Here is a 21,266-nt window from a genome sequence, read left to right on the forward strand (position 1 = left end):
TTTAAAATTTTGGAATACAGTGCCAGAACTAACATGTATGCCAGTTCCTTTTTTGTTCGATCCATCAGTGAATGGAATCGGCTTTCAAGTCATCAAGTGTGCTCCATAAATGAAGATGTGTTTTTTTCCACTCTGTAACCCCCCTGCTGTAGCGCCCTCGGGCTAAGCGGGGTAATCATTGAATAAAGAAATAAAGAATAGCAGCTGTAAGTAATTGAGATGTCGTATGGGTTAATGAGTGGTGTCAATAGATAGAGTGTAACGTAATATTCTGTCCGGAATAATAATTAGCCCAATAAGGTAATTGGGTAATTGGGTAATTATTAGAGGCAAAACACGCAAAACGGTGTTCGCAGCAGTTTTGAGTAATTGAGAAGTCGTAGAGGTTAGGGAGTGGCGTCAATCGATTGAGTGCGACGTAATATTATGTGCGAAAAGATAATGAGGGCAATAAGGTAATAAGGTAATTATTAGAGCCAAAACACGCTAAATCGTGTTCGCAGCAGCAGTAACTGAGATGTTGAACAGGTTAATGAGTGGTGTCCATCGATAGAGTGTGATGTAATATTCTGTCAGAAATATTAATTAGGCCAATAAGATAACTAGTTAATTATTAGAGGCAAAACACGCAAAATCGTGTTCGCAGCTGTTGTGACTACTTGAGATGTTGTAGAGGTTAATGAGTGGTGTCAATCGATAGCGGATGACGTAATGTGTGAAAAAATAATTTGACAAATAAGTTAATTTGGTAACTTTTAGACGAAAAAATGAAACATTAAAGGCGAAAATAGTCTCATTAGCGAATGGCTTGGCGACAGATTTGAATGTATTAAATACTAAAATAGCAATTAAATCAGTCAATAAAGGTGACGTCAGGATGTGACGTCAAGCAACCTGAAGTCAAGCCAAAAAAGGGCATAGGAAGGGATTTATCGCGCAATTTCAAATTACCAAGGACTAAAGTAGTAAATAAGGCATACAATTAAAGTGACGTCAAAGATGTGACGTCACGTAACCGTAAGTAGAGCCAAAAAGGGCATAGGAAGGGATTGACGAGCTATTTGAAAGTACCAGACTAAAATGAATGAACAAAAAGTGATTTAATGTGACTTAGATGACGTGATGTCCCGCAACCGGAAGTAGAGCCGGAAAATGGCATAGGAAGGGATTGGCGCACAATTTGAAAATCGTGTCAGCAGCAGTTGTGAGTAATTCGGAAGTTGTAGAGGTTAAAGTGGTGTCAATCGATATAGGGGGATGTAATGTGTGCGAAAAAATAATTAGGCAAATAGGTTAATTAGATAATTATATAGAGGCAAAAAATGAAAACGTAAAGGCGAAAATGGTCTCATTAGCGAATAGCTTGGCGCCCTATTTGAATATATCAAAAATTAAAATAGTTAGTTAAATAAGTCAATTACAGGGACGTCAAAGATGTGATGTCACGCAACCTGAAGTCGAGCCAAACAGTGCATAGGAAGGGAATGGTGTGCAATTTGAAAGTATCAAAGACTAAACTAGTTAATTAAGGCACTCAATTCGGGTGACGTCAAGAATGAGACGTCACGCTACCGGAAGTAGAGCAGACAAAGGGCATAGGAAGGGATTGGCGTGCATTTTGAAAGCACCAAAAACTAAAATGGGTAAACAAGAAGTGAATTAAGCAACTAGAAGCAACCAAAAGCAAGCAACAGCAGCTTTCGTGCTTTCGCATTACTCTAATGCAGATTCTGCAGCACTCTTTAATTTTTTTTTTCCTAAAGGCGATGTTTTAAAATGGATTCTTGGTGGGATTAGGGTGGCGCTGGTGAACACTCTCAAGGTTCGTACACAGAAAACATTATACCCAAGAAAGTAGCAGGGGGGACAGCGGCCGATGTAGCTCAGTTGGAAGAGCACCGGACGCGATATTCGGAGGTCATGGATTCGGTCCCCACCATCGGCACGTTGTTTTTTCTTCTACTTTGCGTTTAATTATATTTCCCCTGAACAGATTACATTACTAATTACGTGATTATCGAAGTAAAATAAAAAAGCACATAAATTACAATCCCCAATGCTTTCCTTGGCCTCGCTGACTGTTGCCTTCTTTCCTTCATGTATTATAACGAGCACCCTCATTTCCCCTTTATATATATTGTGAGCCTTCCGTGGATGTTCTTTAATTTGTATATGCCATGATCTTCCTCTTTCATTTGTACATACCATCATCATCGTCCCGCGGCGCCAGCTCCTGCACGCGCCTGGGTTTTGTCACCGAATTAAAACGCTAGACAAGGCACCGCTGGCCTTGCCGTCACGACCTTGCCGTCTCAACCTAGCCTTCTTTCACAAGTGGTGGAGGTCGAATTCGATCCCCTTGCTGCCTCTCGCGTGGAGCTACGTTCCGGTCGCCGTTTGGCAACTACCACCATAACCATGTCCACCGAGAGCAATCCCGACCCGGCCGGACCCTCTACCTCAGCTGCACCGATGCCTCCGACTCTGCCCACACGTCAACGCGACCCACCGCTGTTCGCTGGTCGTCGTGACGAGGACGTGGATGACTGGCTTGACACATATGAACGCTGCAGTGCCTACAACCGGTGGGACGATGCTTTAAAATTCCTCAACGTTTCGTTCTATCTAATTGAGGTCGCCAGAAACTGGTTCATTAATCGCGAACCCCACACTACTAACTGGACCACTTTCAAACAGCAATTCCGCCAATACTTCGCCGACCCGGCAGTTCGGACTGAGATCGCGAGAAACAAGCTCGCTTCCCGCCTTCAAGGTCCCGGTGAATCATATGCGTCTTACATAGAGGCTGTTCTTGCACTTTGTCGGCGCATTAGCCCCACCATGACGGAACCTGAACGTGTGCACCACGTCTTAAAAGGGATCAATGCTATGGCATATCACACCTTAGTTGCCCAGAATCCTCCAAGTGTTGATTCAATTACTGCGACCTGTCAACGCCTCGACCAGCTGCAGTCCTCTCGATTACAGCCCGGCTTCGCAACTGGTCCGATCTCTGCTGACCTTGATCTGCGGGCAATGATTCGAGCAATCATCCGCGAGAAGCTTCAAGCCCTCAATCCTTTCTGTCGACATGGCTGCGATCATTCTTCCACACCTCCTAATGATGCCGTTCTCCGTAACATGATTAAAGAAGAGTTAGCTACCATCAGCCACCCTATGACAACCGAACCTTCTGCAAACCGCCCAGCGCCGACCTACGCGCACGTCGCTGCATCTTCCCCTTCTTTGGTTCCCCCGCCCCAACCAGCACCAACATACAATCACGTCAATGCAATGGCGATGGCTCAACCTACACAACCCAATTACGCACCTTGGCGTCCCCCCCGGCCAGTCTGCTATTACTGTGGTATTACAGGACATATATCCCGCTTCTGTCGTCGCCGCCTTCAGAACGAGCGCCGTGGTTACGACACCTTCGAATGCGGCATGCCTTCAACCTCATATTATCAACGCCGGTTTATTCCAAGCCCACCTCGACGATCCTCCCCACCTCCAGTATCTTCCTCTGAGCCTCGTATAAACCATGTATCCCGACGCCGGTCCACATCCCCATACCGCCGCTCAGTTTCCCCTCTCCGCCCCGCAACCGTTCTCCCTGTCCGCCATCCGGAAAACTAAGTGTTGCTGTTTCCGGAGGTCAAACTGCCCTCTGCGATCTTACTAAAAGTCCTCCTGTTATCGCTGAAGGTTTACCGGTTGAAGCTTTGATTGACACAGGGGCTGCAAATTCTGTCATTCACGCTGATTTGTGCTACCGTTTGCGAAAAGTGACAACCCCATATGATGGGCCTGAACTCCGTGGAGCCAATGACGTCCCTTTGCGCCCTTCAGCGAAGTGCACCGTACGAGTTGTTATCGACGGCATCCGCCATCATGTGCAGTTTGCTGTGCTCTCACCTTGTGCGCATCTCATGATTTTCGGATGGGATTTTTTGTCAACCGCTTCAGCGTTAATTTCTTGTGGTGACCGTGTTATTCATATGACAGACAGCGATTTTTCATCTGACTTTTCTGAACGACATCATCCCCTCGTTGCCGCCGCTGATACTGTTTTGCCTCCTCAGTGCGAAAAACTGCTCAGTGTTGTTTCTGACCACATCACTGACGGGGACGTACTCATTGCACCATCATATAGTCATCCTCCACGCGGCATCGCCTTCCCGTCAAGTCTTGTCCGGTTCCACAACGGCTCAGCGACGGTAGTGGCCACTAACACTTCACGTGAATCCCTCGTGCTCCCAAAACGAACTTCTCTGAATTGTATGGTGGATGCTCAACCTTTTTCCCTGATGGTGCTCACCGCCCCTCCGCCTCAGCAACGTGTTTCGACAGACGTCTCTCTTTCTGTTCTCGCAAAGACTATTAATCCTAAACTCCCGCCGAACCAACGCCAAGAACTGCTGACATTGCTTCGACACCACCAAGCCATTTTTGATGCCACTTCCACACCTCTGGGACGGACTAGTGTTGCGCACCATCGCATCATTATTGAAGGTAACTCTATCATTCGCCGACGGCCTTATCGGGTTTCCCTCTCTGAACGAAAAGTAATTGAAGAAAATGTAAATGACATGCTCCATCGCAATATAATTCGTCCTTCAACAAGGCCATGGTCCTCCCCAGTAGTGCTAGTTAAAAAAAAAGGACGGCTCGGTACGCTTTTGTGTTGATTATCGCGCACTCAACAAAATTACCCGCAAAGATGCATATCCGATGCCGCGAATTGATGACGCCCTTGACTCCCTCCAAGGCTCCGAATATTTTTCGACCTTGGACCTCCGTTCAGGTTATTGGCAAATACCTATGCACGAGGACGACAAAGAAAAAACCGCTTTCGCAACACCCGATGGCCTTTACGAATTTAATGTTATGCCTTTCGGACTTTGTAACGCACCAGCGACATTTGAAAGAATGATCGACACTGTACTTCGTGGCCTAAAATGGAGAACCTGTTTGTGTTACTTGGACGACATTGTTATCTTTTCGGCAACCTTTAATGACCATCTCACGCGCCTGAATGAAGTCCTCACCTCTCTCGCTTCGGCAGGCCTTCAGCTCAACACCAAGAAGTGCCACTTTGCACAGAAGGAAATTGGAATATTGGGACATCTGGTCAGCCATGACGGCATTTGCCCTGATCCTGAAAAAAATAATCGCGGTCTTGAACTTTGCTCATTCACAACGGACTACAGATTTGCGCAGTTTCCTAGGCCTCGCGTCCTATTTCCGGCGTTTTATAAGGCATTTTGCAACTATTGCTGCACCACTTCATGAGCTACTAAAATCACGCAGCCCTTTCGTGTTGACTGAGCAGTGCGAAACTGCTTTTAATGACCTCAAGCACGCCCTCACATCAGATCCTGTTCTTGGCCACTTCAGTGACAGCGCTCCAACTATCCTGCACACCGATGCCAGTGGTCACGGTCTTGGCGCTGTACTTCTGCAGCGTGATGCAACATCGCGTGAGAAAGTGATTGCCTTTGCCAGTCGGACTCTCACTCCAGCTGAGAAAAACTACACCATTACCGAGCAGGAGTGTCTTGCTGTCGTCTGGGCTGTCCAAAAATTTCGCCCTTACCTATACGGTCGGCACTTCACAGTTGTGACCGACCACCATGCTCTTTGCTGGTTGTCTTCACTCAAACATTTGACAGGCCGACTTGGCCGCTGGATACTACGCCTGCAAGAATACCATTTCGACGTCACTTATAAATCTTGTCGCCAACACCAAGACGCCGACGCTCTCTCTCGCTGTCCCCTTTCGGAATCCACTTGCTGCTTTTCTTCCAAATTCATTTCCACCTCTGACCAGAGCCGACCATCTCTTTGCCCGACTTATATCACAACCGTTTGTTTTGACGACTCTGAGAACAAGCACGCTCTCCGCTCACAGCAATTAGCCGATGCCTACTGCCGTCCTATCATCGACCGCCTTATCGGCGCTTCGGACCCTCCCAATGCTAGGCTTCGCCGACAGCTTCGCAATTTCAAGCTCGAAGATGGCATCTTACTCCGCTACGTGTATTGCCCTGACGGAACTCGCTGGATCCCAGTCGCGCCGCGTGTGCTTCGCCCACGTATACTGGCGGCTCTCCACGATGATGCTACTGCAGGTCACCTTGGTTTTGACAAAACCTACGACCGCGTGAGAAAACGATTCTTTTGGCCTGGCTTATCTTCCACCGTTGCCAAATACGTCGCATCCTGCCCTCTGTGCCAAAGTCGCAAACGGCTGACTTCTTCGCCCGCTGGCCTTCTACAACCTCTTCCTTGTCCCACCACGCCATTCGACGTAGTCGGCATGGACTTATATGGTCCCCTACCTCTCTCCTATGGGGGTAACCATTGGATTATAACAGCTGTCGACGACCTCACACGCTACGCTGAGACAGCACCTGTACCGACTGGTTCCGCTGAAGAAGTAGCAAATTTCTTTTTGCGATCAATTGTATTGCGTCATGGCGCTCCTCGGGTGCTTCTAAGTGACCGCGGTACAGCCTTCTTATCGAAAGTCGTTGCCGAAGTTCTTCACGCCTCATCCACCCTTCATAAGACAACCTCAAGCTACCATCCCCAGACTAACGGTCTGACTGAGCGATTTCATCGCACCTTGTCGGACATGATATCAATGTACATCACACCAGATCATCGAAATTGGGACACTATTCTACCATTCGTCACATTCGCCTATAATACAGCAGTACAGCGAACTATCGGTTACTCCCCATTTTTCCTTGTTTACGGCCGTCCTCCCACTACAATTCTCGACGCTTCCTTCTTCTCTACGCCCGACTACTCCACATCAGTACCTACCCATTTTTTATCTCGTGTGGCCAGATGCCGTCATCTTGCCCGCGTCAACACGGCAGCGTGCCAGGAAGTCCGCAAAACTCAATATGATTCTACACATCGAGTGGTCTCTTTTCGTCCTGGTGACGAGGTACTGCTTTACACACCATTGCGCAGCCCTGGCCTTAGTGACAAATTCCACCACCGCTACGTAGGTCCCTATGAGGTCATAAGCCAAACTTCTCCAGTGAACTACAAAGTGACGCCTGTTGATCCCCCAGCTGATCGACGCCACCGTGGAACTGAAATTGTTCATGTGTCTCGCCTGAAACCGTTTGTGCGCCGCGATGCATGGGTTAGGTAGGAGCGGCCAGGCTGGCCGCTTCCGACCGCCCGGGAAGATTGTGTGAGTTTTCCGTGGATGTTCTTTAATTTGTATATGCCATGATCTTCCTCTTTCATTTGTACATACCATCATCATCGTCCCGCGGCGCCGGCTCCGGCACGCGCATGGGTTTTGTCACCGGATTAAAACGCTAGACAAGGCATCGCTGGCCTTGCCGTCACGACCTTGCCGTCTCAACCTAGCCTTCTTTCACAATATATATATATATATATATATATATATATATATATATATATATATATATATATATATATATATAAAATGTATTGAGGAGGGGTTTCTTGGGGGTTGTTCTCAGAACTGGAAACGGCGACCGGTAATGCAAGAGGATCGTGGAGCGAAGCACAATCTCGTCCAAACAAGACAGTCCGAGCTTTTAGTGCGCGCGCGCCAGCTGTTGTTGTTCTCTAATTTGGTGGCACATACCCACACAAGGGGTATCGGCCAAAAATTTGGGTGCAGAGATATTAGATTTTGAGTATAACTACATCGCAAAAAAAGGAGCCCGGCAGTCTTCATCGTCGTTTGTGTCATCGCTGTATCATCTTGTTCCTTAATATATATATATAAATATATATATATATATATATATATATATATATATATATATATATATATATATATATATATATATATATATATATATATATATATTGTGTAAGAAGGCCAGGTCGAGACGGCAAAGCAAGGGATGCCGTGTCTGGCGTTTTACTCTGATGGCAAAGCCCAGTCGCGCGCCGGAGCCGGCGCAGCGGGACGATGATGATGGTATGTATAAATGAAAGAGGAAGATCATGGAATGAACAAATTAAAGAACATCCACGGAAGGCTCACACAATCTGCCCGGGGGGTCGGAAGCGGCCAGCCTGGCCGCTCCTAACTAAGCGGTGCATCGCGGCGCGCAAACGGTTTCAAGCGAGACACATGGACAATTTCAGTTCCACGGTGGCATCGATCAGCTGGGGTATCAACAGGCGTCACTTTGTCATTCACTGGGGAAGTTTGGCTTATGACCTTATAGGGGACCTACGTAGCGGTGGTGCAATTTGTCACTAAGGCCAGGGGTGCGCAATGGTGTATAAAGCAGTACTTCGTCGCCAGGACGAAAAGAGACCACTCGATGTGTAGAATCATAGCGAGTTTTGCGGTCTTCCTGGCACGCTGCCGTGTTGAGGCGGGCAAGATCACGGCACCTGGCCACACGAGATAAAAAATGGGCAGGTACTGATGTGGAGTAGTCGGGCGTAGAGAAGAAGGAAGCGTCGAAAATGGTAGCGGGAGGACGGCCATAAACGAGGAAAAACAGAGAATAACCGGTAGTCCGTTGTACTGCTGTGTTATAGGCGAATGTGACGAATGGTAGAATAGTGTCCCAATTTCGATGATCTGGTGTGACGTAAATGGGTATCATGTCTGACAAGGTGCGATGAAATCGCTCAGTCAGACCGTTAGTCTGGGGATGGTAGCTTGAGGTTGTCTTATGAAGGGTGGATGACGCTTGAAGAACTTCGGCAACGACTTTCGATAAGAAGGCTGTGCCGCGGTCACTTAGGAGCACCCGAGGAGCGCCATGACGCAATACAATTGATCGCAAAAAGAAATTTGCTACTTCTTCAGCTGAACCAGTCGGTACAGGTGCTGTCTCAGCGTAGCGTGTGAGGTGGTCGACAGCTGTTATAATCCAATGGTTACCCCCATCGGAGAGAGGTAGGGGACCATATAAGTCTATGCCGACTACGTCGAATGGCATGGCGGGACAAGGAAGAGGTTGTAGAAGGCCAACAGGCGAAGAAGTCAGTCGTTTGCGACGTTGGCACAGAGGGCAGGATGCGACGTATTTGGCAACGGTGGAAGATAAGCCAGGCCAAAAGAATCGTTTTCTCACGCGGTTGTAGGTTTTGTCGAAACCAAGGTGGCCTGCAGTAGCGTCATCGTGGAGAGCCGCCAGTATACGTGGGCGAAGCACACGCGGCACGACTGGGATCCAGCGAGTTCCATCAGGGCAATACACGTAACGGAGTAGGATGCCATCTTCGAGCTTGAAATTGCGAAGCTGTTGGCGAAGCCTAGCATTGGGCGGGTCCGAAGCGCCGATAAGGCGGTCGATGATAAGACGGCAGTAGGCGTCAGCTAATTGCTGCGAACGGAGTGCGTGTTTGTGCTCAGAATCGTCAAAAGAAACTGTTGTGATATGCGTCGGGGGAAGAGATGGTCGGCTGAGGTCAGAGGTAGAAATGCGTTGCGAAGAAAAACAGCAGGCTGGTTCCGTAAGTGGGCAGCGAGAGAGCGCGTCGGCGTCTTGGTGTTGGCGAACAGATTTATAAGTGACGTCGAAATGGTATTCTTGCAGGCGTAGAATCCAGCGGCCAAGTCGGCCTGTCAAATTTTTGAGTGAAGACAACTAGCAAAGAGCATGGTAGTCGGTCAAACTGTGAAGTGCCGACCGTATAGATAAGGACGAAATTTTTGGACAGCCCAGACGACGGCAAGAGACTCCTGCTCGGTAATGGTGTAGTTTTTCTCAGCTGGAGTCAGAGTCCGACTGGCAAAGGCAATCACTTTCTCACGCGATGTTGCATCACGCTGCAGTACAGCGGCAAGACCGTGACCACTGGCATCGGTGTGCATGATAGTTGGAGCGCTGTCACTGAAGTGGGCAAGAACAGGATCTGATGTGAGGGCGTGCTTTAGGTCATTAAAAGCAGTTTCGCACTGTTCCGTCCATGCGAAAGGGCTGCGTGCTTTAAGTAGCTCATGAAGTGGTGCAGCAATAGTTGCAAAATGCCTTATAAAACGCCGGGAATAAGACGCGAGGCCGAGGAAACTGCGCAAATCTGTAGTCCGTTGTGGACGAGCAAAGTTCAAGACCACGATGATTTTTTCAGGATCTGGGCGAATGCCGTCATGGCTGACCAGATGTCCCAATATTCTAATTTCCTTCTGTTCAAAGTGGCATTTCTTGGTGTTGAGCTGAAGGCCTGCCGAAGCGAGACAGGTGAGGACTTCATTCAGGCGCGTGAGATGGTCATTAAAGGTTTCCGAAAAGACAACAATGTCGTCCAAGTAACACAAACAGGTTCTCCATTTTAGGCCACGAAGCACAGTATCGATCATACTTTCAAATGTCGCTGGTGCGTCACAAAGTCCGAAAGGCATAACATTAAATTCGTAAAGGCCATCGGGTGTTGCGAAAGTGGTTTTTTCTTTGTCGTCCTCGAGCATAGGTATTTGCCAATAACCTGAGCGGAGGTCCGAGGTCAAGAAATATTCGGAGCCTTGGAGAGAGTCAAGGGCGTCATCAATTCGTGGCATCGGATATACATCTTTGCGGGTAATTTTGTTGAGGGCGCGGTAATCAACACAAAAGCGTACCGAGCCGTCCTTTTTTTTAACTAGCATTACTGGGGAGGACCATGGGCTTGTTGAGGGACAAATTATATTGCGATGGAGCATGTCATTTACATTTTCTTCAATTACTTTTCGTTCAGAGAGGGAAACCCGATAAGGCCGTCGGCGAACGATAGAGTTACCTTCAGTAATGATGCGATGGTGCGCAACACTAGTCTGTCCCAGTGGTGTGGAAGTGGCATCAAAAATGGCTTGGTGGTGTCGAAGCAATGTCAGCAGTTCTTGGCGTTGGTTCGGCGTGAGTTTAGGATTAATAGTCTTTGCGAGAACAGAAGGAGAGAGACGTCTGACGAAACACGTTGCTAAGGCGGAGGGGCGGTGAGCATCATCAGGGAAAAAGGTTGAACATCCACCATGCAATGCAGAGAAGTTCCTTTTGGGAGCCCCAGGGATTCACGTGAAGTGTTAGTGGCCACTACTGTCGCTGAGCCGTTGTGGAACCGGACAAGACTTGACGGGAAGGCGATGCCGCGTGCAAGATGACTATATAATGGCGCTATTAGTAGGTCCCCGTCAGTTATGTGGTCAGAAACAACAATAAGCAGTTTTTCGCACTGAGGAGGCAAAACAGTATCAGCGGCGGCAACGAGGGGATGATGTCGTTCAGGAAAGTCAGATGAAAAATCGCTGTCTGTCATATGGATAACACGCTCACCACAAGAAATTAACGCTGAAGCGGTTGACAAAAAATCCCATTCAAAAATCATCAGATGCGCACAAGGTGCGAGCACAGCAAACTGCACATGATGGCGGATGCCGTCGATAACAACTCGTACGGTGCACTTCGCTGAAGGGCGCAAAGGGACGTCACTGGCTTCACGGAGTTCAGGCCCATCATATGGTGTTGTCACTTGTCGCAAACGGTAGCACAAATCAGCGTGAATGACAGAAATTGCAGCCCCTGCATCAATCAAAGCTTCGACCGGTAAACCTTCAGCTATAACAGCAATCACGTTATACGGGCGATGAGGAGGACTTTTAGTAAGTTCGCAGAGTGCAGTTTGACCTCCGGAAACTGCAACACAGTTTTCCGGATGGCGGACAGGGAGAGTGGTTGCGGGACGGAGATGGGAAACTGAGCGGCGGTATGGGGAAAGGGACCGGCGTCGAGATACATGGGCGCCATTTGGTTCAGACGAGGATACCGACGGTGGAGAGGATCGATGCGGTGGCCTGGGAGTAGGTCGCCGCTGATAATATGAGGGTACGTCACTTTCGAAGGTGTCGTAACCACGCCGCTCGTTTTGAATGCGTCGACGACAGAAGCGGGATATATGCCCTCGGATTCCACAGTAGTAGCACACTGGGCGAGAGGGGCGCCAAGGTGAGTAATAGGGTAGCGTAGGCTGAGCCGTCGTCACGGCGTTGATGTGGTTGTAGGGCGGTGCCAGTTGGGGCGGCGGAACAAAAGGAGGGAGTGATGCTGCGACGTGTGCGTAAGTCGATGCTGGGCGGGGTGCAGGAGGGTCGGGCACCATAGGCCGAGTGATTATTGCCAGCTCATCTTTAATGATGTTGTGGAGACCGGCGTCATTAGAAGGTACCGAAGAATGATCGCACCCGTTTTGACAGACAGGCTTGAGAGCTTGAAGCTCCTCCCGGATGATGGCTCGAATCAGTGCCCGCAGACTTAGGTCAGCAAAGGTCGGGCCAGTAGCAGTGCCGGGCTGCAATCGGGAGGACTGCAGCTGGCCGATACGTTGGCAGGTCGCAATAATGGCGTCAACAGTAGAAGGATTCCGGGCAATCAGCGTGTTATATGCCACTGAATTACTTCCTTTCAAGATATGGTGTACGCGTTCAGGTTCCGGCATGGTGGGACTAATACGCCGGCAAAGTGCAAGTATGGCCTCTATGTAAGACGCGTACGACTCATCGGGACCTTGGAGGCGAGAGGCGAGCTTATTCTTCGCGACCTTTGTCCGAACTGCTGGGTCCGCAAAATATTGGCGGAACTGCTGCTTGAACGTGGTCCAGTTAGTGGTGTGGGGTTCGCGGTTAATAAACCAGGTTCTGGCGACCTCAATGAGGTAGAAAGAAACATTCAGAAATTTTAGAGCATCGTCCCACCGGTTGTAGTTACTGCAGCGTTCATAGGTGTCCAGCCAGTCATCGACGTCTTCATCGCGACGACCAGCGAGCAGCGGCGGGTCACGTGTTCGTGTGGGCACAGTCGGAGGGGGTGGTGCAGCAGAGGTAGAGGGGGCTGCCGATTCGTGGGTATTCTCGGTAGTCATAACGATGGTGGCAGGCGGTAAACAGCGACCGGAACGTAGCTCCAGCGAGAGGCAGGGCACAAAACAGCAAGGGGATCAAGTCCTACCTCGACCACTTGTGGAAGAAGGCCAGGTCGAGACGGCAAGGTCGAGGCGGCAAAGCAAGGGATGCCGTGTCTGGCGTTTTACTCCGATGACAAAGCCCAGGCGCGCGCCGGAGCCGGCGCCGCGGGACGATGATCATGGTATGTACAAATGAAAGAGGAAGATCATGGAATGAACAAATTAAAGAACACCCACGGAAGGCTCACAATATATATATATATATATATATATATATATATATATATATATATATATATATATATATATATAGTTAAAAAGGCATGTTCGAGACGGCAAGGCAAGGTATGTCGTGTTGCGTTTATTCTGATGGCGAACCGAGGCGTGTGCCACAGGCGGCGCCGCGGGATGATGCCGATGTTACGTACAAGTGAAAAAAGGATATCTATGGCATATGCTGGCGGCGATTACAAGCCAGAAATTTCCCGAACCCTGTCTGGTTGTTTCACACCCAGATAGATGTGAGAAAAAGTGATAAATGTAAAGCCTGCGAAGCGAGGGGGACCCTCGACCATATACTTTGATAATGCCCTAAGTCTCGGGGCACTAGGGAAAACATTAAAAGTAGAGTAGCCTGGGCAACCCTGTTGCGAAGCGACGTCCCCGCTGACCAGCAAAAAGCCGTCCGCCTGGCGGCTGAGGCAGCGAATAACCAATGTGTATTCGCCAGTCCTTAGTCGCGGAGGTTCCAGCCTCCGTTCCTCAGGCATGCGTGCCAGGAGCGGGGAGTAGGGGGCCTCCTAAATTGGTGGAAATTAAAGTTTTAATCAATCAATCAGGATATCTGGAAGGCTTACGCAATCTGCCCAGGGGGTCGAAAGCGGCCTTACCTGGCCGCACCTCAGCAACCGATGCACCGCGGCGCACAAATGGCTTGAAACGAGAACCATGAGCAATTTCAGTACCACGGTGGCATCCATCGCCTGGAGGATCGACAGGTGTGACTTTTATGGTTGAATGGGAAAGTTTGATGAATGACCTTGTAGGGATCAAGGTAGCGGTGGTGAAATTGGTCACTAAGGCCAGCGGTGCGCAGGGGTGTGTAATGTAGTATTTCGTCACCAGGACGAAAAGAGACCCCACGATGAGTATAGAATCGTTGCGACTGTTGCAGTCTTCTTGGCAGGCTTCTGTGCTGAGGTGAGCAAGGGGATGGCATCTGGCCTCATAAGATACGAACCGAACTAAATAGGTACTGATGTGGAAGAATAGTCGGGCGTGGAGAGAACATTAGTCGTGGTTTAACTCTAGTTAACCCTAGTTGAATCACGATAGCAACGGCGGAAGCTTCTTTTCCCTGCTACATTATTCCCCTATCACGCCCTGTCAGTGTAAGGTGCTATATTATTAGGGACACCTAAGCTCATCTTTTAAGAGTATGACGCGAGACCATAAGCTAACAGCCTTCTTCTTCATTCTCTTTTCCTTCTTCTTCTTCTTATTCGCCTTGTGACGTCATGACCTGTCCTGATGGTGTATCATGCGCCCCTTGTCGAACACTACAAGCATTTCATTGAACGCATTAGAGTTTTTTTTATTTTTTTTTAACGCAAGCTTGCCATAAGGCATATTATAGAAACTCGTGTAAATTATTTACGGTAAGGAACCGGAGAAGGCTCCCACTCTTGTTGTTGATGAGCCATTTAGAAAAGTCCTCTTCCCTTGTGGCTAGTCCCACTTCGCGGTCCCTGCACAAGTCCACAGCAGGTGGCCAACATCTACTTCTGCAGCTGGATGTGGAACACTTCGGGTATGTGGTTGGTCCGATGTCTGCTAGAGATTCCCATCGGCATGTTACCGTCGGGGAAGGGCCGCCCCCCTTACATTAAAGTTCACCGGCGTTCTATAATTTGTTACACGAAAGGAAAGGCGCAGTATCTGTCACTCGCGGAATCTCGCTATGTTGCTCACTGCAGACAAGGGGAATTATGAAGAGCGTTTCACGGTCCGAGGCGAGTAGCAGTGGTAAAGAGCTGGGCTCGGGATCCAAGAGATGGAGGCTTGATTCCCCGGTGGGAGACAAGGTTTGTTAAGAATCATCGCCTCAAAAGCTCCTCCCCCTCAGCTGTTCAAGGTCAAGCACGGCGTCCGCAAGAGATACGCGACGGCTCGTAGACAATTGCGGCAGGCGATGATGGGACGGCTGCAGGCGTCGGCTAGTTGCTGCGAGCGAAGAGTGTGTTTATTGTCATAGTCGTCAAAATAAACTGTTGTGATATGGGTCGGGGGAAGAGATGGTCGACTGTGGTCAGAGGTGGAAATCCATTGGGACGAAAAACAGCAGGCTGATTCTGAAAAAGGACAGCGAGAAAGAGCGCCTGCGTCTTGGTGTTGGCGACCCGATTTATAAATTACGTCGAAATGGTACCCTTGCAGGCGTAGAATCCAACGGCCAAGCCGACCTGTCAAATTTTTCAGCGCCGGCAACTGTTGAAGACGAAAACTCCATGTACGTCACACCGGATCATCGAAATAGGGGCACTATTCTACCGTTCGTCAAATTCGCCTGTAATGCAGCAGTACAGTGGACTATCATTTACTCTCCATTTTTCCGCGACCACAGATAAGGCTAAATATCTGGACCGCCCAGACGACGACAAGACAATCCTGCTCGGTGAGGGCGTAATTATTCTCAGCTTGAGTCACAGTCCGGCTGGAGAAGGCAATCACTTTCTCACGCGCAATTGCATCGCACTGCAGAATTACAGTGCCGAGATCGCAACCACTGTCATCAATGTGCAGGATGCTTAGAACGCTGTCGCTGAAGTGGCCAAAAACAGGACACGATGTGAGGGAGTGCTCGAGGTTGTTAAAAGCAGTGTCACACTATTCAGTCCACACGAAAGGGCTGCGCGCGTTAAGTAGTTCATTAAGTGGAGCAGCAATAGTTGCAAAATGCCTTATAAAAGCTGGGAAATATATGATGCTAGGCCGAGGAAGCTCCGCAAATCTGCAGTGCGTTGAGGACGTGGAATGTTCAGGACCGCAATGATTTTTTTCGGGGTCTGGACGAAAGCCGCCATGGCTAACTAGATGTCCCAATGTTTTACTTTCCTTCTATGCAAAGTGGCACTTCTTGGTGTTGAGCTGAAGGCACACTGAAGCGAGATATGTGAGAAAGTCATTCAGGTATGTTAAGTGGTCGTTAAAGTTGACGAAGAGATAACAATGCCATCTAAGCACACAAAGAGGTTCTCTAATTTTGGTCATGCAGTGCAGTATCTATAATATTTTTTTTCAAATGTTCCTGGTGCGTTGCAAAGGCCGAAGGGCATAACATTCCCTCCGTCCTTCAGGAGTTTCGAAAGCGATTTTTCTTGGTTGTCCTCGTGCATAAGTATTTACCAATAACGTGAGTGGAGGTCAAAGGTCTAGAAATATCTGGCGCCTTCGAGAAGGTCAAGGGCGTCATGAATTTGCGGCATCAGGTAAATATCTTTGCGAGTAATTTCGCTGAGTGCGCCGTATTCAATACAAAATCGTACCGATCCGTCTTTTTCTTTTAGTAACACTAGTGAGGACGACCATGGCCTTCTTAGGGGACGAATAATATCGCGACGGAGCATGCCATTTACATATTCTTCAATTACTTTTTATTCAGAGAGAGAAACCCGATAAGGCGCCTTCGGCGTACAATCGAGTTATTTTCAGTAAAGATGCGGTGGTTTTTCAACATTAGTCCGTCCCAGTGGTGGGGAAGTCGTAATAAAAATGGCTAGGTGATTTCGAAGCAACATGAGCAATTCTCGGCGTTGGTAAGGCGTGAGGTTCAGAATAATCGTCTTCGGCAGAACAGGAAGAGTGACGTCTGATAAAACGTGTTGCTGACGCAGAGGGGCGGTGAGCACCATCATGGACTTGCATTAGCGGTGTGAGGAGGCACGCTGTCAAACGGAAAAGAGGGGTCGTGGCCAAGCAGAAGATATAAGGGCGAGTACCCATTGTGTCGGGACGGGAGGAATAATACGCAAACGTAACAAACGGTAAAGTAATATTCCAGTCACGGTGATCAGCCGATACATGCATTGACAGCATGTCCGTGAGTGTGCAATTGAGGCGTTCAGTGAGGCTGTTCGTTTGTAGATGGTAAGCGGTGAAGTGGTGCTTAATGGAGCAGTATCGGAGAATTTCTTCGACTACTCGAGCAAGAAAGCAACGCCCACGGTCAGTGAGCAGCTGACGTGGAGCGCCGTGGAGCAAGATAACGTCATGGAGGAGAAACGCAGCCACGTCAATTGTACAGCTGGTGGGTATCGCTCGTGTAACGGCATAGCGCGTGGTATAGTCCGTAGCCACCGCAATCCATTTATTATCCGAAGCAGACAGAGAGAAAGGCCCGACATCAAGGCCAACTCGGTAAAATGGGTCGATTGGGATGTCGATCAACTGTAGGGATCCAGCAGGCACAACCAAGGGCTTCTTCCGCCGCGTACACCTGAAGCCACGTAACGACGAACAGAGCGGTAGAGGCTTGGCCAAAAGAAGCGCCGGCGGACGCTTTCGTACGTACGAGATACGCCAGCATGACCCGCAGTGGGCGCGTCATGCAGCTGCTGAGGAACGGTGACACGCAGGCGGTCGGGGACTACGAGCTAAAGTCATTACTACGAGCAGAAGATCAGCGCCATCTCATCGCATATTCCGCCGATTTAAAGTGCCGTTGTGGAGCGCAAATAAAGCAAGGGTAGCGTCAGGATGACCAGTGCTGAGGCGGTTGATAATGCCGCAAAGCTTGGGATCTAAGCGCAGCTCAAGACGAATGTTTAAAAGGTCAGACATGGACAGCACACAGGTGTCATCGTCAAACTCGCTTTCAGGCGGCGGATCTACCGGATTGCGGGACAGAAAATTGGCATCAATGTGTAACTGGCCGGACTTGTGAGCGACAGAAAAAGTGTATTCCTGAAGACGCAGCGCCCAACGCCCGAGACGGCCACTAGGCTTCTTCAGCGTAGGAAGCCAGCATAAGGCGTGGTGGTCGGTGATGACGTAGAACGGGCGGCCAAACAACTAAGGACGCAACTTTGTAATGGTTCACACGAGGGCTAAACACGTTTTGTGATCGAATAATTTCACTCAGCCGCATAAAGGAGGCCACTGGCATAAGCAATGGCGCGTGTGGTGCCCGTCTCCTGTTGAGCGAGAATAACACCAATACCGTGACCACTGGCGTCGGTGAGTACATTCGTTCGTGCTGAGGGGTTGAAGTGTGCCAGGACGGGTGGGTTGGCGAGGGCTGCGATGAGCGTGTGTGAGTAGAGGAGCCGTATCCGCAAATTTGGGGGCAAACCGCAGAAAATACGAGCAAAGGCCAAGAAAACTATGAACGTCACTGGTACAGCAGGGTGCAGAAAACGCACGTAATGCACGAATTTTATCGGGATCGGGTTGAACGCTGCAGGTGTCGACCAGGTGTCCGAGCACTTTGAGTTCACGTCAGCCGAAGCTACACTTCCTTGAATTGTGCTGAAGGCCAGCTCTTCGGAAGACTCCAAGAATGGCATCAAGGAGGTGAACATGGCTCTCGAAGGTCGAAGGAAAGACAATGACGTCATCTAGATAATATAAGCACGTCATCCATTTGAACTCACGTAAAAGAGAGTCCATCATACGATCGAATGTAGTGGGCGCAATAAGCCAGTCAAAAGGCATCACTTTGAATTGGTACAGGCCATCGGGAGTGACGAAGGCGATCTACTCTCGATCCCGTTCGTCGTCCGCGATCTGCCAATAACTGGAACAAAGATCAATCGAAGAACAATAACTGGCAGCGTGCAAACAGTCGAGTATCCTGGGAAGTGGGTAAACATCCTTCTTTGTAACTTTGTTGAGGTGTCGGTAATCAACGCAGAATAACCAGGTATTGTCCTTCTTTTTAACAAGCACAACAGGTGACCCCCAGGGGCTGCTTGAAGGCTCTATAATGTTGTTTGCCAACATCCTGTCCACTTCATCTTGTAAGATGTGACGTTCAGAAAAAGCGACTCGGTAAGATTCTCCGTGAATTGGGCTGCCGTCTACAGTATTGATGTGATGAGTAACAAGGGACGTTTGTCCAAAAGTTCGGTTACCAAAATAAAAAATGTCACTGTACGAAGTCAGAAGGCGCATAAGTGCTTGAGAACGATCAGGACACACTTCAGAAGCTACCATGTCTGATATGCTGGCCTCTGTAGGCGGGGACGGTGCAGGTCGTGTCGGTACTCCAGCAGCATTGTCAGGTAAAAGTGCAGACACATTAAAGCCAGACAGTGGGGTCAGCTCGGCGGGAGGGATGCCCTCAGGAAGAACTTGTACAGAAAAGCTGAAGTTCAGGACTGGAAGATAAGAGCGGTTATTCACTATGTGCACGATATTGTCAGGGGGGGGCTATGCTACGCTGCAGACACGTCGGTTAAGGCGGGGGTCCCACTCCGGCAGCGCGAATGTGCCATTTTAGGCAATGTTTGCGTGAGCATTCTGCGCGTTGTTCTTTTTCGAACATCACAATGTAGGCATCATTCGAAAGCTTAATATACGCTCTGTCAAATGATGTGAGCTGCTTTAGTGTGCCAACGTTATCAACTGCATGAGAGGTGGTATTGCAGATGACAAATTCGCTAGCGTCGTTGATATACAATACTTCGGATTAATTTGTTGAAGAAACTGCTGCAGTTAGAACAGTTTTCTTTGGCCTACACATAGAATGGGTATTTATCTTAGGTAAAATAACGCGTAATTAGTTTTAATTTCATCAGTATTTGATCGGCACTTTTTTAAACATGGTAAAGTTTGGCTATTTTGGGCACAAATATCTGCGCTTTATCAACGTGCACAGCAGTAAAATGTTTACCACTTCGGGCGCACATTATAATAGTTCAGTGTACGAAGTTTCATCGAAATTTATTCGCTAGTTAGTTTTTATTACCTTTCCAATTTGAAGATTTCCGTAATACTGCCTCACATCGCATAGCTTGACCAGAAAAACCGCTCATTCTACAGCCTAGGAATCATGCATGGCGAAACTAGAATAGTAGTTCTTGGTCCAAATAAGCGTAAATTGCGCTTTATACAATTACCACGAATATACTGAGCCTTCAAATTTAATCAATTTTTTCTACACAACATTCAATCGAGAAGGCCGCCATACTCAACAACGTAAGCCTCGTTTGAGCCGGCTTCCTTTTAATATTGTATTACTGTAAAATAAAGTTAAAATAAGAAGCACAAACCATGGTGATAATTAGTATTTGCACCTGTAATCGCTCATTAAAGGTTTTTACTGCTAGCGCCATCTAGGTAAAAGCAGCGAAATTGTGAGTTCATTCAATTACCAGGAGAGGCGTGCGTGACTATACTCCTTCAAAGTATTGAAGCCAGTCAAGAAACCTAGAAGTCATCTTCTCTGCAGTGCAAAAATCCATTCACCAAGGCGGCCAAACCTGTTTTGGGGGCAGAAATCAGGTGCAGTGCAGGAGACGTCTATTGTGGCAATAATGGCCACGTCCATTTCCTGCACCCCTCTTCTTCTTGTTGGGAGTTAGAACCCCTCCATTTGTGAGTGCCATTCATAACACCTCCCCTGCCCCTATCTCCTCCAGGCTCTCAATAGTGAAGGAATTCTGCTCAACACTTTTGCGCATGACATCAGGCTGGACATAGAAGTATTCTGCGCTGCACCCAACTTCTGCCCTCAAAACAGGTTTGGCTGCCATGGTGAAGGGGTTTTGCTCTGCTGACTTCTAGGTTTCTGCAACCCACCTATTACTACTTTTGTGCTGTGAAGTGCTGTGAAGCGTTTTGCTTGTTGCTATTTGCATTGCTGTTTGTGAGGTGAGTGTCACACTTTTCAAAAATTTATTGCCTGTCGAAACAATTTCTTTCTGCAGCAGATCCGGTTTCAAATATTCCATAGAGGAAGAATTTCGACAACTCTCTCACCTGATGCAGAGGCTACAATTCATGATTTAAAGGAAAGCAGAGAGCGTCAGTGGAGTACAAGAAATGAGTGAATACCTGGAAGCACCACTCGATCGAGAACGTGGTGCGAGACACCACTGGTTCTTAGCATAAGGAGACGCATCTACTCAAAGTGGAAACACAAACAGTTCATTAGGGAAGGACCGTGGAGTGAAAGTTTTTTTTAGGTGACAAGACATGACACGCACGCTGCGTGCGTGCACATGTTTTGCGCGCATACACTGTGGTTTATGCGGGGGCTATTCGCGCGCACGAAGAGCCTGCACATGGTCACCGCATCACCCTTTGCACCCCTGCATTGTGTGCGAACAGTGGACGCTCGCCTGCAGTGCTAAGCCGCTAAC

The sequence above is a fragment of the Amblyomma maculatum genome, chromosome 4, assembly GCF_055883805.1.
Source record: "Amblyomma maculatum isolate TAMU_Amacu chromosome 4, ASM5588380v1, whole genome shotgun sequence".
NCBI lineage: Eukaryota > Metazoa > Arthropoda > Arachnida > Ixodida > Ixodidae > Amblyomma > Amblyomma maculatum.